Source organism: Chelonia mydas, chromosome 12 (genome assembly GCF_015237465.2).
Source record: "Chelonia mydas isolate rCheMyd1 chromosome 12, rCheMyd1.pri.v2, whole genome shotgun sequence".
Taxonomy (NCBI): domain Eukaryota; kingdom Metazoa; phylum Chordata; order Testudines; family Cheloniidae; genus Chelonia; species Chelonia mydas.
The window spans coordinates 6,922,814-6,945,712 of record NC_051252.2 but is presented as its reverse complement, the minus strand read 5'-3'; the positions used below and the strand labels follow the sequence as shown (position 1 = coordinate 6,945,712).

The 22,899-nt window shown below is 49.7% G+C and overlaps 1 long non-coding RNA gene across 11 annotated transcripts in view; it reads right to left on the bottom strand.

Annotated features, from left to right (window-relative positions):
- LOC122462573 overlaps window positions 1-22,632 on the bottom strand; it is a 28,617-nt gene extending 5,985 nt beyond the window's left edge. For 2 of the 11 annotated variants that reach the window (XR_006285216.1, XR_006285218.1), the window contains exon 1: window positions 7,452-7,541. This is a non-coding gene — a long non-coding RNA (uncharacterized LOC122462573). Of the gene's footprint in view, window positions 1-37; window positions 171-3,004; window positions 3,135-6,789; window positions 6,971-7,451; window positions 7,542-20,194; window positions 20,386-22,533 lie in introns of those variants that run through there. The other 9 variants (XR_006285223.1, XR_006285214.1, XR_006285219.1 and 6 more) reach the window with 9 other exon arrangements.
- Between the last annotated feature and the right edge of the window lie 267 nt (window positions 22,633-22,899).

The following is a 22,899-nucleotide window of genomic DNA, read 5'->3' as shown; positions in this document are numbered from 1 at the left end:
ATAGCAGGCTGGAAATTTTTGCAGCAGCTTCATTCACCTTGTTAACAATATTTTGACTGAACTGAATATGAAGAAAGATCATATCATCAGCGCAGCAGCCCCCGCATGGGTCAGGTTATAAGGGGGCGTCTGATTCACCACAAAGACAACAGCAGTATTTCCTGCAGCTCCTGAAACACAAAGTTCAGTGTCACTAGATGAAATTATTGCAACCGGAGGAAGAATTAAATCAAACAAAATTGTGTGCAAATGATCCACTGTAGAATATTTCCATTTCTCTAAAAGGAAGCCAGGTGCATGAGCATGAACTCTCTGCTGAAGGTCACGCCATGAAGTTTAGAACAGTGAGTGGGGAGGGCTCAGATTGGGCAGTTTGCACAGGCCTGCCCTCCTGGCATTGTTAGCCGGCCTGCCCCACTCGCTACAGCCTGCCATACGGGCTCCATGGGGCCATTGAGAGAGCACTGGGTGGCTCCTAGCGATCTAGAGAGAAGCCCAGATGCAGTGAATTGGGCCTGCAGGCCCCGAGGTGGAGTGTCTGCTCCAGGGAGGCAAATCTCAACAACAATGGGCCAAACGGACTTGCAGGGAGGGTTCAAAGAAGGGCGATAGCAATGGGAGACACGAGACAAAAGGCAGGTGGAGGGGGGAGAAGACTGAGGGAAAGAGAGAGCTGGGAGTGGGGGAGAGAGAGCCGGGAGAGAAAGAAAGAGAATGTGTGCAAAGCAGGGGAGAGGGATAGAAAGATGGAGTGGACCTAAGGAAAGGGGAAGTAAAATAGACAAAGAGAAAGGAAATGAGGTGAGGAAGGAAGTATGAGATGGAAGGAAAGGACAGTTCATGTTATTATTTATTCCCATTGCACCTCGAGTCCTCAGCCACCAGTAGAGCCCCACTGTTTTAGGTCTTGTACGTATGTACTGTAAGAGCCAGTCCCTGTCTGAAGAGCTCACTGTCTAAGAGGGGGAGAAGAAAAAGGTATATTGTAGAGGGGGAGTTTACTTATTCCCTATGCACAGCTGTGGGGCTGAGATGGGCCAGACAGAAAATGGGGAGGCTGTGCCCCCCATTGCCACAAGGCCCCACCCCTCTTTGTAGCCCCTCTCCATGGCCAAGTTGGAGGCCGGAACCAGGCAGTGAAGGTCTTGGCTGCTGACAGGCAGTAAGAGCTGCCCTGGCAGGGGAACCTGGCTCCGGGGCCGGCAGAGCCCTCGGGGAGCACCGACCACAAGGTGGGGCCCAGGAGCCTGGGCTGGAGTGGGTCAGTCTGGGCTGCTGTGGGGAGGAGCTGGCTTTCCAGGATGATACACTTCCTGTTCCTGTATTCGCTTGAGTTGGAGCTTAAGTCTGTCCATTTTTGCCTTAGCTTCTAGTTCCTGCAATTAAATACATGCCATTCTTTGTTCATGTTCAAAATGTAGGCATTCTCTTTCAGCAGCTTCTCCTTCCATATCAGCTATTTTTTGCTTTTGTTCAAGTTCTAGCTGCTGGTTTCTCACTGCAAGCATTTTTTGCTGGGTCTGCTTCCTTATCACTGGCAATTAACAGATTTTTTCCAGTTCCTGCTCTGGGGCCTTTTTTCTTAAAAGACAACCCCCTCTGTGAGCACAATTCTTCCAGGCTTTTTCTATCAGGATCTTGATCATAGGTCACTCACAATAACTAATTTTTAACCCTTAAACTCTCCAATATCAAAATTAAATTTTTTGATGAGCGTGTGGTTCTGATCCAAAAACCCAGTTAACCTATAGTAATGTGTATCCAAGCATGCCTACGCCACTGTGAGCGGGGTCCTAGCAGGGACTCAATTAGGGTAAACCCCAAAGAATGGGGCAGCCAAACCCCAAAAAGCTGGTGGATATTCCAATACTTAGATTTACCAGGCCTGCATAAAACAGCTTCTTTATTACCTTCCTGGTTACTCAGAAGTCCAAACAACACAGTTCCCTTAAAGTAATCCAGCCTCAGGCCTCCATCCAGGTACCCACGTCAAATATGATGAAAACTTCTGCAAATCTTATTTCATCGTATAAAAGAAAAGGATCTACCAATCCCAAAGGATCGAACGCATTACCTCCCAGGTTAACGAATGTTTCAGATCTTACCCAAATACATGCTACAGCCAATTCTTATTAATTAAACTAAAATTTATTAAAAAACAAAAGAGTATGGTTAAAAGCTCAATATACATACAGACATGAAGAAAAGGAGGACTTGTGGCACCTTAGAGACTAACCAATTTATTTGAGCATAAGCTTTCGTGAGCTACAGCTCACTTCATCGGATGCATCTAACCCAGTCTTCCCAAAGTTTGAAAGTATCAGACCAGCAATGCCCGTGGCCCTGAATCTCCCTCTGCAAGGTCTGAGAAATTTCTATTCTAGTTGTATCCTCTCAGACGGGGCGTGGATCGGGGTCCCGAATAAAAAATATACCATTTAAAATACAGGTGTCATTCCCAAAGAGTGGTGCAGAGGGGTTGTAGTACAAAGAATGAGCAAAATGGAGGGGCAGGTTTAACTTTGCTTTTGAAAATCTCATCAGGTTCTATTCCCTTCTGCAAAACTAAACCCCAAACCCAGCCATGGGTCACACCTGAATCCTATCTTATCTGAGCCCCCAAAGATCATGAAGGGTTTGGGTGGGCAGTTCTGCTGTTGGCCCATCAGTCCCTCAGACTGACATGCTGCCTGCATATGGAAGGCCTTGGTAGCTGCAGTATTAAATCCATGATTAAGAAAGAAAAATCCCTGATGCCTGATACATGCCACCACATCCAGGAGATGGCAGACCCAGGTGCACAGATGTGAGGTCCCTTCAAACAAAATGGTGCAATTTAACTCTGCATAGGAAATGACACACACCTGGCAATCTAAGTTTAAAATGAAGAATGTGTTTTTCTTAACAAGAAGAGCAGCATCCACTGGTAAATAAGCAATGCCCCAATGGAGGGTAAGCAAAGCAAGGGGTCACAGCTGTGAAGGGAAGAGGAGAGCAGCTGTACCTGGTGTGACAGGAAATGTCCCTGGTGATAGTGTTTGGGAAGAAGGCAGCACCGTTGGCCATGCATGTGTAGATGTGAGCAATGCAACAGGTGTCAGCTGTCACGATGGAGGCAATGAAGTATGCCACACCTGTCAAGAGGAAGGCAGTGCAGATGGCCAAAAGGAAATCTCACGTTACTTCAGACAGACTAAGGCGAGATCTACACTAGGGGCTGTCTTCCGTGTCTAGGCCTGTGGTTGTGCAATCACCCCCCATTGTCGCCCAGAACCAAGTGTCTGCAGGAAACAGAGAGCGAGGGAGCTAGGCCACCTGAGGGGTGTGGTGTACATGCCTCTGGCTGTGGCCTGTCCCCGTTCCCATGCCAACTGGCAGCATGGATGGTGGGGTGGGGGAGGGAGTATACCAGATCTCGCGTTTCAATCGTCCTCCACCTCCAGCCCCACAATGCACTGAATCCTTTTCTGCCTGGTCCTTACCCAATCTATAAAGGGCCGCGTCCCCCGTTTTCACCCATAGGCATGAACTGTGCTGATCACATCAGCTTTCCGCTGCACTCTTAAAGAGGAGCTGCACAGAACAGGGGTGGAGTTTGGGGGTTAGGTCCAGGGAGGGAAAGTGGACACTAGTTATCTGAGAAAACGTTAGTCCCAGCCGTCCTTTCTCCCTTGGAAGATTACGAAATCCTACTACCCCTGTCCCTGGTGTCTGGCTTCTCCCCGCACTGAGCCATGCTGCACAAGTTCGGAAATGAGGGTGCGTAAGGAAGCCGGTCTGGCAGTTGGATAAACACAGTGCGATGTCCCTTTGCTTTGGAGAGGTGAGGGGCTTGTGGTGCTGCTCCGAAGCTCCAGGGAACCAGATAAAGGGGCAGTGTCTCTTTCTCTCCCTGTGCTTTCCCCTGTTGTTAGGCAGGCACAGAGGCAGGATTTTCTGGTGATGCCGGGGCAGGGTGGGGCAGGTGGTGGTCATAGTTCACATCTTCCTTTGCACGGCAACTCCATGTGCTTGATGAGAATATAGTCAATTTCCAGTCGAATTGCCTCCCAGTTCTATAAGCATATTTCAACAGATTTGTAGCCGAAGCAGCAGCTGGATCTTGATGGTCAACGGCAGTACATATCTGCTTAGTCTACCTTCACAGCTGATCAAACCACTCCATTCGGTGATCGGTAGAGGGGTGACCATTTGCAGAAACATCTCTCCGGCATAGCGTGCCGGATCTCCTCCACAGACCTGGAAAGCCATGTCCCTGTTCCATGCTGGTACCTTGACAACCTCTATTTTCTCCAAATATTGGCTGGCCTTTAAAGAAGAAATTGTAAGCTGGTAGCATTGCCCCGGGTATCAACTGCGGCGCCCCTGCCTCCTGAGAGTCTGTGAAAATTCTACATTTTTAAAAACCTTAGTACACCTGTCTTACTATCAGTAGCCTTTCTCCTTCCTTATGGGCTGCAAAAGCTGTCTGGGAACCCAGGATGGTCTAACAGTCACATTCCAGGAATGCTGAAAAGTAGCAATACTGTGGCCTCCCTCAGCAAATTATAAGGAGGAAGATTTCTTGGCTTCTTCAACATGAAAAAACATATAACGCTACCCTTGTCTTTGAAATGGTAGGACCTTCGGCTCCTGGGAGGGAAACCATTCTGCTAGAAGGGCAGGAGCGGCACCCCGGAGACAGCAGAGACAGACGGCGTAAGACTGTGTAGCACCTGGTTATTGGCATGGACAGGAGGAATCAGGAGCAGTTTGAGTTCCTCAGGGCATGGGAGGATCCGACGCTTCACCATCAAAAGACAACATGTGATGGGGTGGACTAGGCCCAGAGGCCGCTTGCTGTAGGCCTCGGTGTCCTGCCACATCTATCCCAGAAAGGAGCAGTAGAGGAGACCTCCAAGCAGCCAATCAGGGTCCAGGACAGCCCCGTAAAAAGGAGCTGCAGAGGCAGAGACAGTCAGTTCCTTGCTGGAGCTAGAGGAGGGCACAGGGTGCTCCTGGCTGGCCAGAGGGAACTGCAGCACCACAGAGAGATCAGTGCTGGCAGGGACTGGGGGAGCGAGAAAGGGCTCCTGGCTGGCTGCTGGGCCTGAACTTAGGTGAGCCCTGAGGTAAGGGTGAAGCTTTGGCAAAGGCTGGGGCCATGGGAAAGTGGCCCAGGGAACGGAAAGCAGTGTAGTTAAAGGGACACGGTGGCATGTGGCTGCTATTCTTAAGATCCCTGGACTGGGAACCAGAGTAGTGGGTGGGCCTGGGTCTCCCCCAACCCTCCAATAGGCCACTGTGGAATTGGCTTACAATCAGACAGTGAGAAACCCCCAGAAGGGGAACTGAGCTACTTTGTGGCCCAGCTTGGGACAGAGTAGACCAAAAAGGCAAAACCTTTGCCTCCAGGGAGGAAGCCTTGGAGGTACGGCTTGATACCAGGGCTGGGACTATTTAAAGATTGCAGACACACCCAACCAGAAGGGGGCGCCATGAGAGGTGGGTGCCATGCCATTACACACCGATGAACCCGTTCATGGAGAAAACGGCACACCATAAGGAAAGGGGCATTCCCTAATGGAGAGACTGAGAGAACGGGTAGCCAAACAAGTTTGGGCTCCATCTGCTTCTGCATCCACTGCACCTCTCTGAACCACTACCACCACCTCCTACTTCGTTCACTGCCCAAGGTGCTGCTGAGGCAGAGGACCCAATCCCATCCAGAGTGACCGGGAGGGGTCTGCAGGACGCCCACAACTACACCCTCCACCAGCGCCCAAAACGCCTCACAGGGGGACCCCCATGAGCATGCATAAGGGGAACAACAAGTCTGTAGGAGTCCTGGAACCTCACCAAGTGCCTTCCCCCCAAACCGCATGCAGGAGACATCCCTATCTGTCCCCAAGATCAATTATCCCCTCGATGTCATGGGGAGGGCAAGGAGGCAGATGCAGAGACATTAACATTTGGCTGTTGTTCATGGATTCAGTCCCATTATGTTTTGTTGGTTTCCATCTCATTCTTAAAATATTTTCCTTACATGTTCCATGTAGTCCTTTTATTAAATGTTATCATTTCCTTGACCTGGGTGAGGTCCCTCCTTCCTAGCCATGATGAACATAAGATGTTTTCAGGCTCAGGATTGGGGCCCAGAATTCACAGCACATGAATTGGAATGGTGTAACTAGTTTGACATAAAGAAAAGGAGGACTTGTGGCACCTTAGAGACTAACAAATTTATTTGAGCATAAGCTTTCGTGAGCTACAGCTCACTTCATCGGATGACAAGCTTATGCTCAAATAAATTTGTTAGTCTCTAAGGTGCCACAAGTCCTCCTTTTCTTTTTGCAAATATAGACTAACACAGCTGCTACTCTGAAACCTGTCGTTATAGTTTGACATGAGTCTCATGAAAATTATTGTTTTCCTTACAGCCCTGGCTTCTGGAGTCAAGAGGACTGGTGTGGAGTTCAGCCTTCATTCTTAAAGTAAAAAATAAGTGTCTGGCCTTCATGTGACCCCAGTGCACCCTAAAGACTCAAAAAAGCAGAAGGCAAATAAAACCAACACAAAACGTACTAACATTTACCTGATCATATAGGTTTAAAACCAGTCTCATGACTTTTGGTGAGCATGACTCACGATTGTTGAATATTTGGGGTTGGCAATACTGTATCTCAGTGCAACTGCTTTTCTGTCTGTCCCACACCCACTTCCCTTCCGCACGTGGGTAAGGAAATATCCAAAGTCCCAAGGATGAGGAAAGAGCAGCTAGTGTGCTGTGCTTACAGACCCCACCGTTACCTCCAAATGCAGCGGAACTCCCAACACAGACAAGGGGCAGATTCATGTCTTTGCGGCTTGGTTGACGTGCAGAAAAACGAAACGCGATCCAAGTACCAATACAGGCAGCTGCCACCACCCTGTGACTAAAAGGCCCTTCCTAGCCCCCACTTCCCAACCTTGACCAGTTTCAGACGTAGTAGCGATTAGTGCTCCGTAACAGCCACTAAGCGCACTTAGCACTGCCGACAAAAAACGGTTTTAAAAAATGGGTGCATGTCCCCACCCCCCACTTCCCCAAAGCAAATGGTGCTAAGGTGGTTAAGAGTGACTGAGCACTGCTGATAAGAGGGGTGTGAACAGCTAAGAAAAAAGAATCGCACAATGACTGTATCACAACTCAGCCGCCATCCTCCACAGCCTAAAAAGGTGTTAACCCAGTGGAGTTGGACCGGCAGCCCCCCCATCAGCTCCCCTAAGTTCCCTGTGCAGCTGCCCAGCAGGTTATCAATTGCGGGCAGTTCAGCTGTCCCTCCCCCCACTGCCATGTGCTGCTCCTGTCCTCTGCCTTGGAGCTACTCCGGGAGCCTCCTGCTTGCTGTGCGGGGGTGGGGGGGGGCGGCAGAGGAAGAGGGGCTAATGTCAGGGTGTCCCCCTCCCCCCTGCTCCTGCATCCCGCTTACCTCATCTCCACAGAGCAGGGTGGGGGACATGACAGGGCTCAGGACGGAGGGAGATTGCTGGTAGCAGATTCTGTCTCAACTTGTTGATCTACTTAAAAAGGCAATGTGCTTAGGAGTCAGCCTACTTAAAGGGGCAATGTGCGTCTCTCTCTGTCTCACACACAGGTGAGAGTCTCTGTCTGCCATGCTGTCTCCCCTCCCTCCATTTGTGCTGCCTTGTAGAGTGTGAGGCTACATTAACAACAATGTGTTAACCCTTGAGGGGTCAGCTTTTCTAGTTCATCATTTAGCAGTAAGGCATTCCCTGGGAAATATCCCACCCTCTGACTTCACCACCTCAACCAAGCTTCACAATCATCATTGCTGTGTACAGTATTAAATTGTTTGTTTAAAACTTATACTGTGTATAGTCTTTTGTCTGGTGAAAAAAATTTCCCTGGAACCTAACCCCCCCATTTACATTAATTCTTATGGGAAAATTGGATTCGCTTCACATCGTTTCACTTAAAAGTCACATTTTTCAGGAACATAACTACAACGTTAAGTGAGGAGTTACTGTACTGAATTCCCTGTAAATATGGGTCCTTTTGTGTAATACAAGATGGGTTATTTTGAACTATGCATATGTAAGAGGACTGTTGTCCCCTTATTAAAAGTCAGTGGGGGTGTTTTAGTTGCTAGCTCCCAGTACCAAGGGGAAGGGTCGATGGGAAATCAGGACTCTGAGACTGACAGTCCCCAGGAACAATGGGGAGAGGCCAATGCTCCAGGTCAGCCTGACTGACAGGGCCACAGCCTAAACAGGGAGTCAGGCAGCCAGGGGATCCCATCCTCCCTGTGATCTGGAATTGCCTGGGTCAGACACAGGGGGGCCGAGCTAAGGAGAAAGCAAGGGCCCGAGCTGAGCTGGGGAGCAGGGCCATGCCAGATCCAGAGGGGCCAGAAAAGCAGCCCAGGAAGCAGGTCAGTGCTGGGAGCAGAGTCACAGAAGAAGCCCACAGAGCAGACCTGTCCTGGGAGCAGAGCTGTTGCACCCAGAGCCAGAGGAACCAGAGAAGCAGCGCAGGGAGCTGGAGGCAGAGTGGTGGAGGTGGAGCTGGAGCTGGAGCTGGAGCTGTCCAGAGCCGGGTGCAGTGAGCAGCTGGGGAGAGTGAGGGAGACTCGGGGCGGCAGGCCCAGTGCAGAGAGATGCCCCCAGCCAAAAGGCCCTGCAGGCCAGACTTGGAGGGGGATTGTAACCCAGACGGGGCAGAGGCGACGCTGGGAAGAAGGGTCCTGCCACCTAGAGCCTGAGGGCATGTGGCCACCACCAGAGCAAGTGTCCAACCCGCAGCATCCCTGCAGCACAGCCAGGCCTGGGCAGGGGCCTGAGACGTGTGAGGAACAGACTGAACTGCCCCGACATTCAAGAGACGCTGGTTGTGGTGTCCCCGTGCCACAGAGCAGGGCGACGTGTTTTCCTTTCACCTTTCCCATTTTTTCCTTATTTTTTTTTTAATTTATTGCTGTTTAATAAATTGTATTTGCTTTGAACTGTATGGAATGATCAGTGGGTCAGGGAAGCATCCAGTGCAGAGAGAGCACCCCGGAGTGGGGACACCCTAGCCCCTGCCCTAAGTGACCACGACAAGGTTGGTGCTCGGACCCCCCAGGAATCCTGGGCACAGCCATGTTGGGGTTACAAGGACTCTGTCACACGGGAGAGTGTAAGGGGAGCCCTCGAGGTCAGGCAGGCGTCTAGGTAAAGGGAGTGTGAGCGAGGACTCAGATCCTTTCACTACCCCACTTCACCGGGGTCATGTCTAAGCCAGGAAAGTTCCCCTGAATAGGGGACCATTCCCTCGCTTACACACATTCTTGCAGAAGTAGTCCGTGTGTTACCTGAACTGTGAGTTGCCCCACTGCTCAGTCCGTCTGGGCTTTTTTAAAAGTATTTCTTCAAGACTCAAATAAAGACGGATTCAAAAGGATCGCTGTGAGATGCGTTAGTTTCATCTCCTTCCAATGAACAGAAGTAACAAGACTTTCAAAATGAATTAACTTAAACTGTTTTTACTCTCAAATCATGAGTGGAAAGTGGTGGCTTACATAATGACACAAACAGGTTTTAAAGGAGAGCTGAAAGCGCCTCTACCCTGCTCAGGGTGGAGTTCGGGGCACTGGGCTTCTCCTGCATGTTCTGCTGTCCCTCCCCAGCCACCAGCAGTCTGTGGATGGGAGGTGCTTTAAAACTATAAACTCATAAGAGTTTCCTCACATCTCACTTAAATGATCATATCCTCCACATAGCTAGAGTTCTGGTGGCATGTTAAACCCTAAGCCTCCTCTTATAGTTAATGCTGGGGGCTAGCTCCTCGGCTGATGTAAAGCAGGGTAGCTCTATTGAATACAATGAAGTCATGCCAGTTTACACCTGAAGAGAGTCTGACCCCTTGTGTTTTAATTTTACTGACCTAATGGTTTCTCCACCCTTAAAAAAAAAAAAAGATTTAAGTAGCAAGGACACTGAAAATAGACAGCAGAGCCCTGGGAAAGGCTAAGGGCCTCGTATGTGAGAGCGTGTTTGGGGTTGATACAGGAAGAGACCAAAATAGAACACAAACCAATGCAGATGCGAACAAGCCCCTGCTTCTCAGGCTGAAGCTTCTAGGCAATGTGCTACACGGTAGCGCTGCGGAGATGGATGTGAAGGGTAATCACCGGTTACGCTCAGCTCTATTAAAGAGACTTGTGTCTGTGGCTCGACAGAGCTCTGGGCACAAGACTGCAGACCACACACTCAGTCATGTGCTCGGAGGGGAAAAAGGGGAAGTGAGAGTTTGGAAGCTGTAAAAGCTGAAGAAGCAAACGACTCCGTCTATGTCTACCCGGCAGCCTATGTCAGTCTAACTTATGTCATTCAGGGATGTGAATAAACCACCCCTTCGAGTGACATAAGTTACACCAACATAAGCATTTGTGTGCACAGTCAATGTGCTATGTCAGTGGGAGAGCTTCTCCCGCCAACGTTGCTTCTGCTGTTCACGGAGGTGGGTTTTTTATGCCGACAGGAGAGCTCTCTCCCATCGGCCCAGAGTGTCTTCACCAGATGCGCAGCACCGGCTGCCGCGCTGTACGTGTAGACGTGGCCCCAGTCGCATGTCAAGGGGCTGAAGAGAGAGTCAGTGACAGCAGCAGTGAGGGTGGGAATTGGAAAGGGGCATGTCGTGGGGTGGTCACCCGATCCAGCCCTGAAAGGGTTACAGCCAGCCCTGGGAGAGGGCTGGGGCAGTGAGCCAAAGGCTAAGCTGATGGGGAAGGCAGCCACAGCTGGGGCCACACCCCAATCAGGCCACAGCTGGCCCTATAAAAGGCTGTGGGCCAGGAGCTCAGGTAGTCTCTCTTTAGCTGTGGAGAGAGATGGGCCTGGCTGTTTGGGAGTGTAGCAGGGCACCTAGAGCGGAGCAGGGCTGGGGAAAGGCCAGAGGAGCTCCAGGCTGGAAAACCCCCAGCCTGCCGGCCTTGCTGAAGGTCTAAAGCAGGTACTGGGGTTGCAGAGAGGCAGTCCAGGGGTAGGAAAAGGCAGCCGATCCAAACCACCGTTGCTGCTGCTGAGTGGTTCACAGTCTGCCCCAGTGTGTGGGGGCTAGATGATGACTGGCAATAGCCACTGAGGCAAGGTGGGGATAGAGGGTTGAGGGGGTTCCCCTGGGTGGGGAGACCCTGAGGGTGGGTGTACTGCCAGGGGGCAGCACCCAAGGTAAAGGGGCACCAGGGTCCAGGAGGGACACGGGGCACTCCAAGGCTGGAAAAGCTAATTCCCTGGACCACTATCGGGAGGCGCAGCACCAGTGAGTCGTTGCCCTGCTACAGGACACGTCTTTGTTAACGGCACTTCTTTGTGAGTGCACAGATAAGAGGTCTGCTTCAGTCGCCTCTGCGCTGCAGTCCTGGGCCTGGGGTCATGCTGTTTTAAGAGGCAAAATTCTCTCCTCTGAGTCATGTGACATGGGAAAGGAACACCAAGATTGCTTAAGGTCAAAGGGTTACAACACTGCACATTAAACTGGGACTCAGGAAATCTGGATTCAATTCTCTGCTCCCTGTGTGACCTTGGGCGAATCACTTTGGTGGAGGTGAACTAACTTGAACAGGAGCTATGTGTCTAAATCTACTAGCTGGCTTTGAACATCTCAACCTTCATCTCTCTCTCTCAGATTTTGACAACAGGATGGGAGGCACAATTAAATTCCTTTTTCCTTCCAGGTGTCTCTTATTTCTCTAGACAGTACTGCAAGCTCTTTGGAGGCAGAGATGGATTGTTACTATATGTTTATACAGTGTCTAGAATAAGATGGCCCAGATCTTGGTAGAAAGGTGTAGGGTCTATTGTAATGGTAACCTTCATATATTGCAAAGCTGGTCAAAAACACACACATTTTTGTTTCTATTTTGCAAGGTTCCAAGTTTCTGCAACACCTTTATCCATATGTTTTAAACTTTAGGCCAAATGTTTGGCGTTGTTGACAAACTCTATACTGAATACGGCTTTTTCCCCTATATGCAAATGAAAGATTTTTAACTTAACTTTACGAAAATGCAAAAAAATAATTTGACATCTTCAAAAATTATCACACCCAGTTTTCTTTTCAAAAAAAGCCCCCCTCCTGCCCCCCACACACTTTTTTTTTTTTTAAAGCAGAAAATATTTTTGGGCAAAAAATGTCATTGGGTCTAACAAATGACTAATAACACGGGGCAGCAGGGGACGGAGTCACGTGCAAGCGTCACAGTGACCCTTCCTGGGAGTGGAAATTTGTTATAGGGAGGAGGGAGAAAAATTGTTCTCCTTATCCTCTGAGGAGAGGATGCTGTAGATATGCAAAGGAGGCAACTCAGCCCAGTAAGAAGGGGCCATTTTTGTACAGTTTTAAGCTTAGTTGCACATTAAGAGGTAGATTTCAAAATGCTTTCTGGCAACATGGGGAAAAAAAAACACAGAACTTTGAATGAACACCTGTGAGTGACACACAATGTTTGGTAACACCTGGAAGTTGTATAGCCAAAACCTGAAGAGAACCTTAGGCACACTGCCTCCCCATTAATCCGTGACTAACCCTCTGGCAGTAAACTAAGGGGGGAGGTGTGACACTGCGCCCCACATTCTTCATAGTTGATTATGATATGATTATGGCATACTTATGATGCATTTTGTATCAAATGGGTCATGTAAGGTGTTTCATTTAACAAAGGCTCATATCTTCCACATACAACACTCAGGCCATAAGGAGGGTGTCATGTTATGACCCTTGGCCCTTAGCCTTGGCTAAGACACTTATCACACTTAAAGTCTTGTTCCAGATCCTCAGCAGGTGTAAATTTGGTGTAGCTCTATTGAACCCAATGGAGTTATACCAGTTGACGCCCAAGGAGGCTCTGGCTCCATGGCTCTTCATTTTACTAAGGCTTCTCCAAATACAGTCTTAAAAAGACTTAAACTAGCAGGGATATCTGAACGTAGCCAGACAGAGCCCTAGGAAAGGCTAAAGGCCTCTGTAAGAGACCATGTTCTGGAGCAACCCAGGCAGATACCAAGACAGGAAACAAACCACCGCAAATGAGAACAAGTCCCTTTCTCTCAGGTGATGTGTTACATGGGAGCTCTGCAGAGATAGATGTGAAAGAGAACACACCGCTTACACACTGAGATCTATTTAAGGGATGTCTGGGTGTGGCTAAACAGAGTTCTGACTACAGGCAGCGAGTTCATACACACAGTCACACACTCGGAGGGGGAAAGTGGAGGTGAGCACGCAGAAGCTGTAAAGCTGAACAAGAAAAAATCCCACTCCCCCGCCCCATGTCACCACTCTGAAGAGACAGAGTCAGCGACAGCGAGGGTGGGAAAGGGGCACTTCAGCCATGGAGAGAACATCGTTCTTAACAGCACTTCTTTGCCTTTGCTCAGGTAAGAGGCCTGCACCATTCTCCTCCTCAGTGCAGTCCTGGGCTTGGGGTGGTGCTGTGCTAAGGGGCCAGATTCTCTCCTCTAAGTCACTTTGCCTGTGGAAAGGGAACGCCAACATTTAGTAACTTTAAAGGGCTCCACCTTTTGATATGAAACATTGCATCCAAGGCACTAGACTGGGACTCAGAAGATATTGGCTCAAGTCCCTGCTCACTCTGTGGCCTTAAGCCAGTCGTTTGGGTTCAGATTAATCACGTTTTATGGGAGTTAAGTCTCTGAATCCTCTAGTCAGCTTTGAAAATCTCAACCTTGATCTCTCTGTGCCTCGGGTGCCTATCTGCAAATCAGAATGAGATTTCCTGTGTCCTAGAGAGACAAGACAGCAACGGGTCGATTGTTCAGTGCAGGAATTGTCTTGTCTCCGATTATCTGTTTGCCCAGTGCTAGAATAATGTGCTCTGGAGCTTGGTTGGAACCTCTAGTTGCTTCTGTAATAGTGCCAATAAATATTATTGGCCAAATATTGCAAGCTGTTTGGAAACGTTGCACAAATCTGTTTTCCATTTTGCAGGGCTCATAATGGGCCTGTTTTCCACGTATTGTAAAGTCATTCTTCATTTTTGTTTAACCAAATTTGTGGGTTTTGATAGAGAAAGTTGTGTTTGAAGTGGTTATCAAAACTTTGTTGACCTTTTTTTACCATTAATGATTTGTTTCACTTTTAACTGGAAAAACCGTGTGTCAAAATTTTCACCTGGCTCCAATAAACAAGAGAGGGCAGCTGGTGTGGCTTCCACGTAGGCAAAGTGACCCAACAAGCTCACCAAGGAGTGGAGAAAGCTGCACAATGTAGAAAACTGATCTGCGAGCTGTTCTGGTTCATGAACCAAGCCCCCCAGATCAACCAAGATTTCTTGGGTACAGAAGGCTTTAACCATGGCCAGTTTGGTCTTCAAAATTAGTTGCAGGCACTACTAGATTCATAGATTTTAAGTCAGAGGGGGCCATCACCATCATTTTAGTCCGTTCTTCTGCATGATACAGTCCACAGAATTTCACCCAGCAACCTCTGCGTGAAGCCCATATCTTCCAGTTGAGCTGACGCGTACCTTTTAGAAAGAGATATCCAGTATTGATTTAAAGCAATGAAGAAACCACCACGTCCCGGGGGTGAATTCTTCCAATGGTGGTTTGTGCTGTTGCAGCTGGTGTGAAGATGGGGTTGAGAACACATGAACCACCTTGAAAATCTAACCCTTAAAGGGCGGTTCTATCGTCCAAAGAGTGACTGTGTAAAAATGGTGAGTTGTCACTGGGCTGATGTATTGAGAGGCCCACCTGCTGCCCTCCGAAACTAAACTGGATGTTGAGTGCACTTTACTCCTGGAAGCCCTGCATCACGCCCACGATGTCACCTTTACAGGGAGACGTTTCAGAGCAGAGCAGCGATATAGTGTGCACCTGTGAGGTCTGTACATTGAGAGGGCTACAGAATAACCCTGTTCCCTCTGCAAGACACTGCAGAGCCACATGGTGCATATCCACCCATCCAGGGTAGGCCTACAGTGCCCATCTCCACCATATCTAAGCACTGCTGACCACTTTTACTCCTCCATATAGGAAGAGAGGATTAAAGGAACTGCCAGAATGGATAGTACCAATATCAATCTAGTTCAGTATCCTCTCTCAGGGAGGAGCCAAAACCTGACAGAGCAAGGTGGAGGAACCCACAGACTGGATAATTCTGGAATAAAAATATTGGAGCGTAGAGCCAAGAACCAATTTCTGGAGGACTCTGCTAGAAACTGACCTTCTCAATGAAGGATTCCCATTTACAGTTACATTTTGGGACCCATTGACTAGCCAGTTTTTAATCTATTTCACGTGTGCCATTGATTTTTTGGTATCATTCTAGTGTATTAATCAAAGTGTCATGTGGTACCAAGTCAAATGCCAGACAAAGTCAAAAATTAGATTAGAACCAGGTCTCCTGAATCTGTCTAGTGCCCCATCCCCTGCACCACAGAGCCCTCCTCCATCGCATATTTGGGGGCAGCTGGGTGTACAGTTGGAAATAGTTATCAGTCCAGCAAGCGTATACTCCAAAGTCCAGCAGCCCGGGCCAGGCAGGATTAACAGGACATTATTAAAGATGATGGGGTTTTGTTTTCCTCCTTTCAGTTTCTAAGGATGATGCTGCCCTGGGCGTATATCAGACCCCGCTCTGTATCTCTGCGGCTGTGGGGATGGAGCCCATTATGGAGTGCAGGTTCCCTCCCATGGAGACAAGTGAAATAGTTTATATCTCATGGTACAAAGAGGGGGAGACACTAAACTCATCAGACAGCCACCTCCTGCGGTCTGAAAATCTCACAGCAGGGTCTGGTACTCTCAAGATATCCCGTGTGCAGGCTCAGGATGCTGGAGTTTATGTCTGTGAGATGGGAAATATCACCCACAGCTCTACTGGGAATGGCACAAAACTGGAAGTCCATGGTAAGAGGGTCCCACACTGAGCAGTGAGTTTCCTTCTCACATTTTCCCTCCCTTTGCTTTACTCCCCCTCCCGCTCACCCTCACATCTCCACCCAATGGCTAATGGAACAGGGAGTTCATGGTGAGCAGGTCACAGACTTTTCAGTGACTTTTCCCTGCTAGTGATGGGCTCCAGGACAGACTGAGAACACCCATGGTACCGGTGAGAATACACCATACAGGTTCACGGTGCTGATCACATGGGGCCCTGGGCATGAAGGGCCTCATTGGCCAGGGAATACTGGGCTCTCACTCGGTTGGATTATGCAACACAAACTCCTATTGGGTGGAAGGGTTGCTATTTAATTAAGCAGCCAATAGAGGACATCCCTTCCACCCAATCAGCACTTGAGGGTAGGAATTTAAATACCCTCCCCCTCCCTAGACCTCAAGCTATGAGGACAGCACAGAGTTTTCTGTGCTGCCAGCTCAAGACATCAGCAGATGCTCCTGCTACCAGCTCCGTTTTCCTCTCCAGTGAGAAACACCATCTCTCTAGGTGCCCACTTCTCATGAGTGCCCCTCCCCCAGCAGGTTCACCTACCTCCCCTTCCACATGGCATCTAGGGTCCACCCCCTACATTCTCTCCCCAGGAGTCAGCTGCTCCCCAGCTGGCATCTAGCACGTAGGAAGGTCTATCGGCTGGTGCTGTGAGGTCTTTGTGGTTTCCAAGATAGCAACAGAGCAGGAGCCCTAATGCACCAGATCCAAGCTCCATTTTATCTAGTAGTCTGTCTCCATCAATGGCCTGCATCACATGCCCACAGATGTGCGATGACCCCACAGCAGGCAGTCTGAGATAATCTGTCACCATGAAGGACTCATCCTAATTACTCACTAGTAAGGCTATGATTTAGTCACAGGTATTATTAGTAAATGTCATGGGCAGGTCACGGGCAATAAACAAAAATTCATGACCTGTGACCTGTCCATGACATACTATAAATACCTCTGACTAAATCTGTGCGGTGGGGTCACTGCAGGGGAGTGGGGTATCTGGGGAGGCCACTGCTGGGGGAGGTCCTGGGGGGGTCAGCTGCTGGGGGTAGGGGGCAGGGCCAGCGGCACCAGCTGCTGGGGGCAACTGAGCAGTGGCTGCTCTGGCTGCTACTGGGACCTCTGCTCAGGTGATCCCTGGGGCCAGCCGCAGTGGCTGCTGCTTGGGTGGTTCCTGGGACAGCCCAAGTAGCGGTGGGTGCGGCTGGCCCCAGGGCCGCTCCAGCAACGGCAGTCTCTCTGGCCCGGGAACTGCCCACCTGCTGCTGTTCCAGTGGCCCCTGGACAACTGCTCAGGTGGTCCCAGGGCCAGCTGCTTAGGGCTGTCTGAGCAGCAGCTGGTGCGGTTGGCCCTCGGGCCGCTCCAGCAGCAGCTGGTGTGACTGGCTACGGGGCCCATCCAAGCACCTGGATCAGCCACACTGGCTGCCGCAGAAGTCACAGAGGTCGCGGAGAGTCACAAAATCTGTGACTTCCACAACCTCCGTGACAAGCACAGAGCCCTACTCATTGGAGATTAGTGTAAGCCCTGCCACATAAGATTTTCCATTCCTTCCCAAACACTTTTTGGGCAACTCTCACACTGTTCACTAGGGCTACTGGCTACCAAGGCTGTCTCAGTGACCACATAGTGTCACATCTGCTCCCCGTCTCGGTGGCTAAAACAGTAGATAAGTGAATAGCTAGTAATGCCCTGTCACTATGAATGGGGGAAACCCCTGGGATTCACGAACATCCCCAAGGACGCTGCTGTCCGGCTGAATATGGCCCTCTCCAGCGCAAACCAATGGGAGAAACTACTCGTCTGTTGTATCATTATTCAACTAGCTCTTCTGAGAGGAAGACCCTGAGGGAGCCACAAAAGCCAGGCAGATATTTAGCTCAGAGACACACGACCCTCTGGCTGTGCCACTGATTTCCAGCCACCCAGGAGAAAGAATCCAGTCTCTGATGGCTGCTGGGAAGGTGAGAGTGGATGGAACTGGGCTGCCTTTCACAGAACTCACTTGCAACTGGAGGGCAGTTAAGGGGCAGTCAGGAAGTGCAGGGATAGTGCCTGCGAATAGCTGCCATCACAACGTGGGACGCTCTTGCAACAGCATTTGTCTTCAGGCAGTAAAATCCCTATAGCCGAGGGGGCATCACACAATTCATTCCAGCCCCTTTAGATCCCCAGCAGTGGCACAAAGGGGCGGAAAGCCACCAGACCTCCCCAGCGGATGATTCGGCCTATATGGGATGGGGGAAGATCCCAGACAGCGTAGAGCCAGCATGGCCAGCTCCTATGCCACCCCTTTGCTGCTGGTGGCATAATGGGCAAGTTGAGGCCCTGGAGATGCAGGAGGGTGTTTGTGGAGATTATAGGAAGGGAGACTTTGTTGATTTATGTTCCAGGTTCAACCCCACCTATGAATCAATCTGCAATGGAAGGATGTGTTCACATTACTGCACCTCAGGAAGAGAAAGGTAATTGCTTTAATGCCAGGGAAAGCCTTTCCTGGTCTTGCAAGATCAAACTGAAATACATTCATTTTCAGCTCTTTCACAGACTGTTCCTCAAATGCAGCCTCTGCCCTTAGCAGAGTCTCACCTCAGGGGGACACTAGCGGAGTGTGATATTTCCTTACACTGTCCCCATCACCAGCCCATTGCACACTGTTGTGAACACCACCACTGCAGTGACTAGTTATTGATTCTTAAACATTTCTGCTGAGGAAGCACCTAAAGGGCTCAATCAGGTTTGGACAGCACCTAGCACCATGGGGCCTAACAGACTACAGGAAAGTCCTGCCCCACAGAATTTAGCATCTAAAATGAACCAAAGGAAAGTATGGTCAGACCAACAAAGTCAGCACTAGCTCCTGCCCAGCCCTACACATCTGCCAGCTTTAGTCACAGGGAATGTTTGCCCCAATAGTGGAGTAATTCCTTATAGCTTTCTAGCTGCACCAAGGGATGTTTATATTCCACTTGGACAAGCATCAGAGGTGGAGCATGGGCTGTGGCTGAATGACTCACGTAGAGATAGGCTCTGTATTGCCGTTTCTCCAGTACTGCACTAAGCTTGAGCCCCCTGGCAGAGATTTCAGCTCTCCCTAGATTGAATTCCAACTATTGGCAGTTGCAGTTGGGCTGAGACATTGTCACCGGGAGGTGGTAGAATGGTATCCCTAAGAAAGCTCACATCCCAGGGATTCAGGTTTCTTTTAGCTTGCTCACAGTCTATCAGGAATCCAAAAGTTAAAAATTTCTTTCCATCTTCTGTGTGTTTCAGTGGCAACATCTGTAGGCATTAATATTCTGCTTCTCAGAAACATCGTTGGAGGGCAGCTCTTGTTGACTCTAATGCTTGCCGTCATCATCGAACATTTCATGTCAGGTAGGGTCCAATCAGCTCATGTTCCCAAATATACATTAAACTGTGTCTGCTTCCTCTCCTCCTATTCGAAGGTCACAGATGGGGAAGTACATTTTGAAAAGTTTGACCTGTGGCTCAAGGAAAGACCCAATAGATGTGTGGACAGGACCTTAGATAACAGTTTTCACTAGCTATAGAACTGCTTCACTCTTCGGGGTTAACAGTTGCATTCGTTGTCCTTGTTCGACATAAGTGTAAAGAAAATGGGAGGATCAAAGTTGGGAGGGAGAGGTAGAAGACTGGTAGCCAGCAATCCTGGGTTCTCTTCCTGACCTGCCACTGACTAGCTGTTGGACCTTGGGTAAGTCATTTCTCCCTGTGCCTTGGTATCTCCATGAGCAAGATAGGGATAACGATATCTATCTACCTAACAGAGGATTGGAGAGTCTCCATTCTTCTCAAGAGCATTGGACTCCTTGGATAATAAGAACATGAGAACGGCCATACTGGGTCAGACCAAAGGTCCATCTAGCCCAGTATCCTGTCTTCCGACAATGGCCAATGCCAGGTGCCCCAGAGGGAATGAATAGAACAGGGCAATCATCAAGTGATCCATCCCCTTTTGCTGATTCCCAGCTTCTGTTACAGAGCATGGGTTATTAAAGCATTGCCTTTAAGAAGGGCTCTGTAACTCCTTAGAGGAGGAGAAGTCCTCAGCCAGCAACTAAACCACCAAGTGGAAGCACCGAGTCTCTCTCACCTTTTCATCACAATCTGGGTGGAGAGTTGGGATTCCAGAGCACCCAGGTAGTGGGACCTGGCCTGCACTGTAACGGGGTAACCTGACTAATGAAATTGCTTATAAAGGCAGGCTGTGTGAAAGCTGGAGCTTAGCCGAGTCTCACCTGGACAGGCAGTTCAGAAACAGGTGGGGGCCCTTGACTGATGTCTGAGACAGGTGATGAGGGAGATCAGGGTGAAGGGGAGGAGCTGGTGCAGAGTGGGCAGCCCTCGCTGGTGGTCCAGAACACAGTTCATTTGATGCACATTTCCCTTGTTTCCAGGTCTCATTGGATATTCAGAATAACCCGACCTGCTGGAAACATCAGGACATTGAAAGGAACAAACTCTTGTTGCTTTGCTCTGCCCCCTCCCCCCCAAAAATCAGCAATGCACTAGACAGCATTGAACTGCCAATCTTGTCCCACTAATGAAAAAGAAAAACCCAACCTTCCCCTCCCACTCCAGAGCACCTGGTCACCCAGCAGCTCCTGGCCATTCACCAGCAGGTGTCTCTCCTAGACTACAGTTACAAATTCATTTTCTCTGCAAGGAAGACACCACCAACACCAGGTTCATTAGTTGGAAGCCAATTCCCAGCTGCCTCAGAAACTCTCGCTCCTAAAGAAGTTTAAGTAGCTCCCAGCTCCTCCTGGCGTCCATTCTGCAGCCTGCTCTGAAATCCACAGGAAGCCCCCCTCCCCCATGGAGCCATACCATGGTTACCCCTGTTATTCATCTCAAAATGTTCTGATTTTTCCAAAACCTCCTTCCAGCTAACTAAATTCCCGGGCAGTAAATAACTGTCAGTAACACAGCAAGCATCACCGTTCCCTGGGCCCAGTCTGTGACCAGCGCTGAGCGGAAAGAGCAATGGTTAGCATTGCACGTAGGCTTCCCAGCCTATGGCTCAGTCTTTCCCCTTTCATTCAATTCTGTTTTAAATGGCTCAGCCTTGCACATGGTCTCTGGTTACATAGGATTCCAGGACAGCAACGATGGGGAAACTGACATTAGCCGAGACAAGAAGTGGGAGGGAAGAGTTATATTGGGCCTCATGATGTATCACTGTGTAATCTTGAGGGTATTCATTAGTAGTATCTTTTGGAGCAGGAGTGGAAAGGCTGGTCCCAGCCAGCCGTTCTCTGGGTCCCTCCCACCAAATTCCCTGTGAATATGGGTCCTGTCATGCAATACAAAATGGATGATTATTGACCCAGAAGGGTCTATCAGTGTGTGTGTCACTAAATTGTTCAGTGGGTTAAAATTATTTGTATTTCTCTTTTCCTTCAAGAGTCAAATAAAGACAGAGCTGATGGGACCCTGGTCAGGTTTCTCTGGTTGAACTCCAGCCCCTGGTTATTCCCTGGTATGGGCTGGCATGACCTGACCACCATAGAAGAAGAGGTGAGGAGGGAAGAAATGAAGCAAGCCAGGCTATATAACCTTACTTAAAACAAAGACACATTGGATTTATTTTACTAGTGTTTTTACACCCATTTTACTTTTAGACCCAAACCCTATAAGTTAAGCAGACTCTGCCTTTCTCAGAGGAATTAGTCTTCCCCACCCCCCCCCGCCAGCAATCTGAAGTTCAAGTTATTCCACAGGAGATTGGCCCAACCTCTCCCTGATTCAGTACCTTCCTTTCCAAGCTCTGTCATGTTCTCACTGCTCTGCGCTTGGGCTCCTCCCTAGTCCTGCTGGGTTACTCACCTGCCTCCACGGTCCCAGCTTTCACCCACTTCTCCGTCATGCACCAAAACCCCCACCCCCTTTTCGGAGTTTACTCTCCTCCTTCTGAGGCCGGCCTGATTTCTGCCTGCTGCCAGCAGCTCTGCCAGGATTTGTGGCCGAGCGATCGCCTTACCATGATGAGAGGAGGTGCAGAGCAGACAGCAATCATGGATGGTGGGTGCGCTTCACTAGGTCCAGTAAGGGTTTCATATCATTGCACGTTTCCCTAGCTTTCTAGGATACATAACCCGGCCTGCTGGAAGGATCAGGAGAAGGAGAGGAACAGGCTCCCACTGCTTCATGTAGTGACCCAAGCCCTGCTCTGCTCACCCCAAGTATCAACCCTGCTCTGTACAATACCGAATTGTCATTCTTGGCCCCGCTAAAGAGAAAGGGAGAGACGCCCCTCAGGTGGCACGTCTGGTACGTGACACGACACCAGGTCCCTCAACAGCTTCTGGCCATTCACCAGCCGGCATCGCTCCTGCACTCGAGCACCTTCTCCAGCGTCCCTGAAGGGAAGGCGCCTCCAGCGTGAGCCCTGAGATGGAGCCCAGCTCCAGCCTCGTTGGTTGATGCCCCATTTCCCGCTTCACTGAGCGGGACGCAAAGCCCAGCTGCCCCAGATACCAACTGAAGCTCCAGCAGCTCCCAGCTTCCCCATTCCAGACCCCGTCCTCGAACCCTGACCATCCCCACAGAGCCAGCCCGGGGTTGCCATAGTTACCTCTGATGGCCCCTCCTGGATTGTTCTGCTTCTTCCAATGCTGCTTCCTGCTGGCCAGATTCCATCGCGGGAAATAATGAACTTGAACTGTTGGAGCCCCTAGACAGTAGTGGCATAAGCAAAAAATCACCCAACTAGGGGTTAAAGAACTCCAAGAGACTCCAGAGTTTTGACCCTGCCCTCGGCAGAGTTCAGGGTGCTGCGTTTCTCCTGCATGCTCCACTCAACTCCAGCCCCACTTTGTGTTCCAGCCGCTGTTGCTTCTGGGCTCCATGGGTCTCTTTGGGGTGTGTCCCATCCACCCCACTGGGTCTGTGTGCAGAGGGGGCGCATTTGCAATTTAAACTCTCGATGCATTTGCTCAAA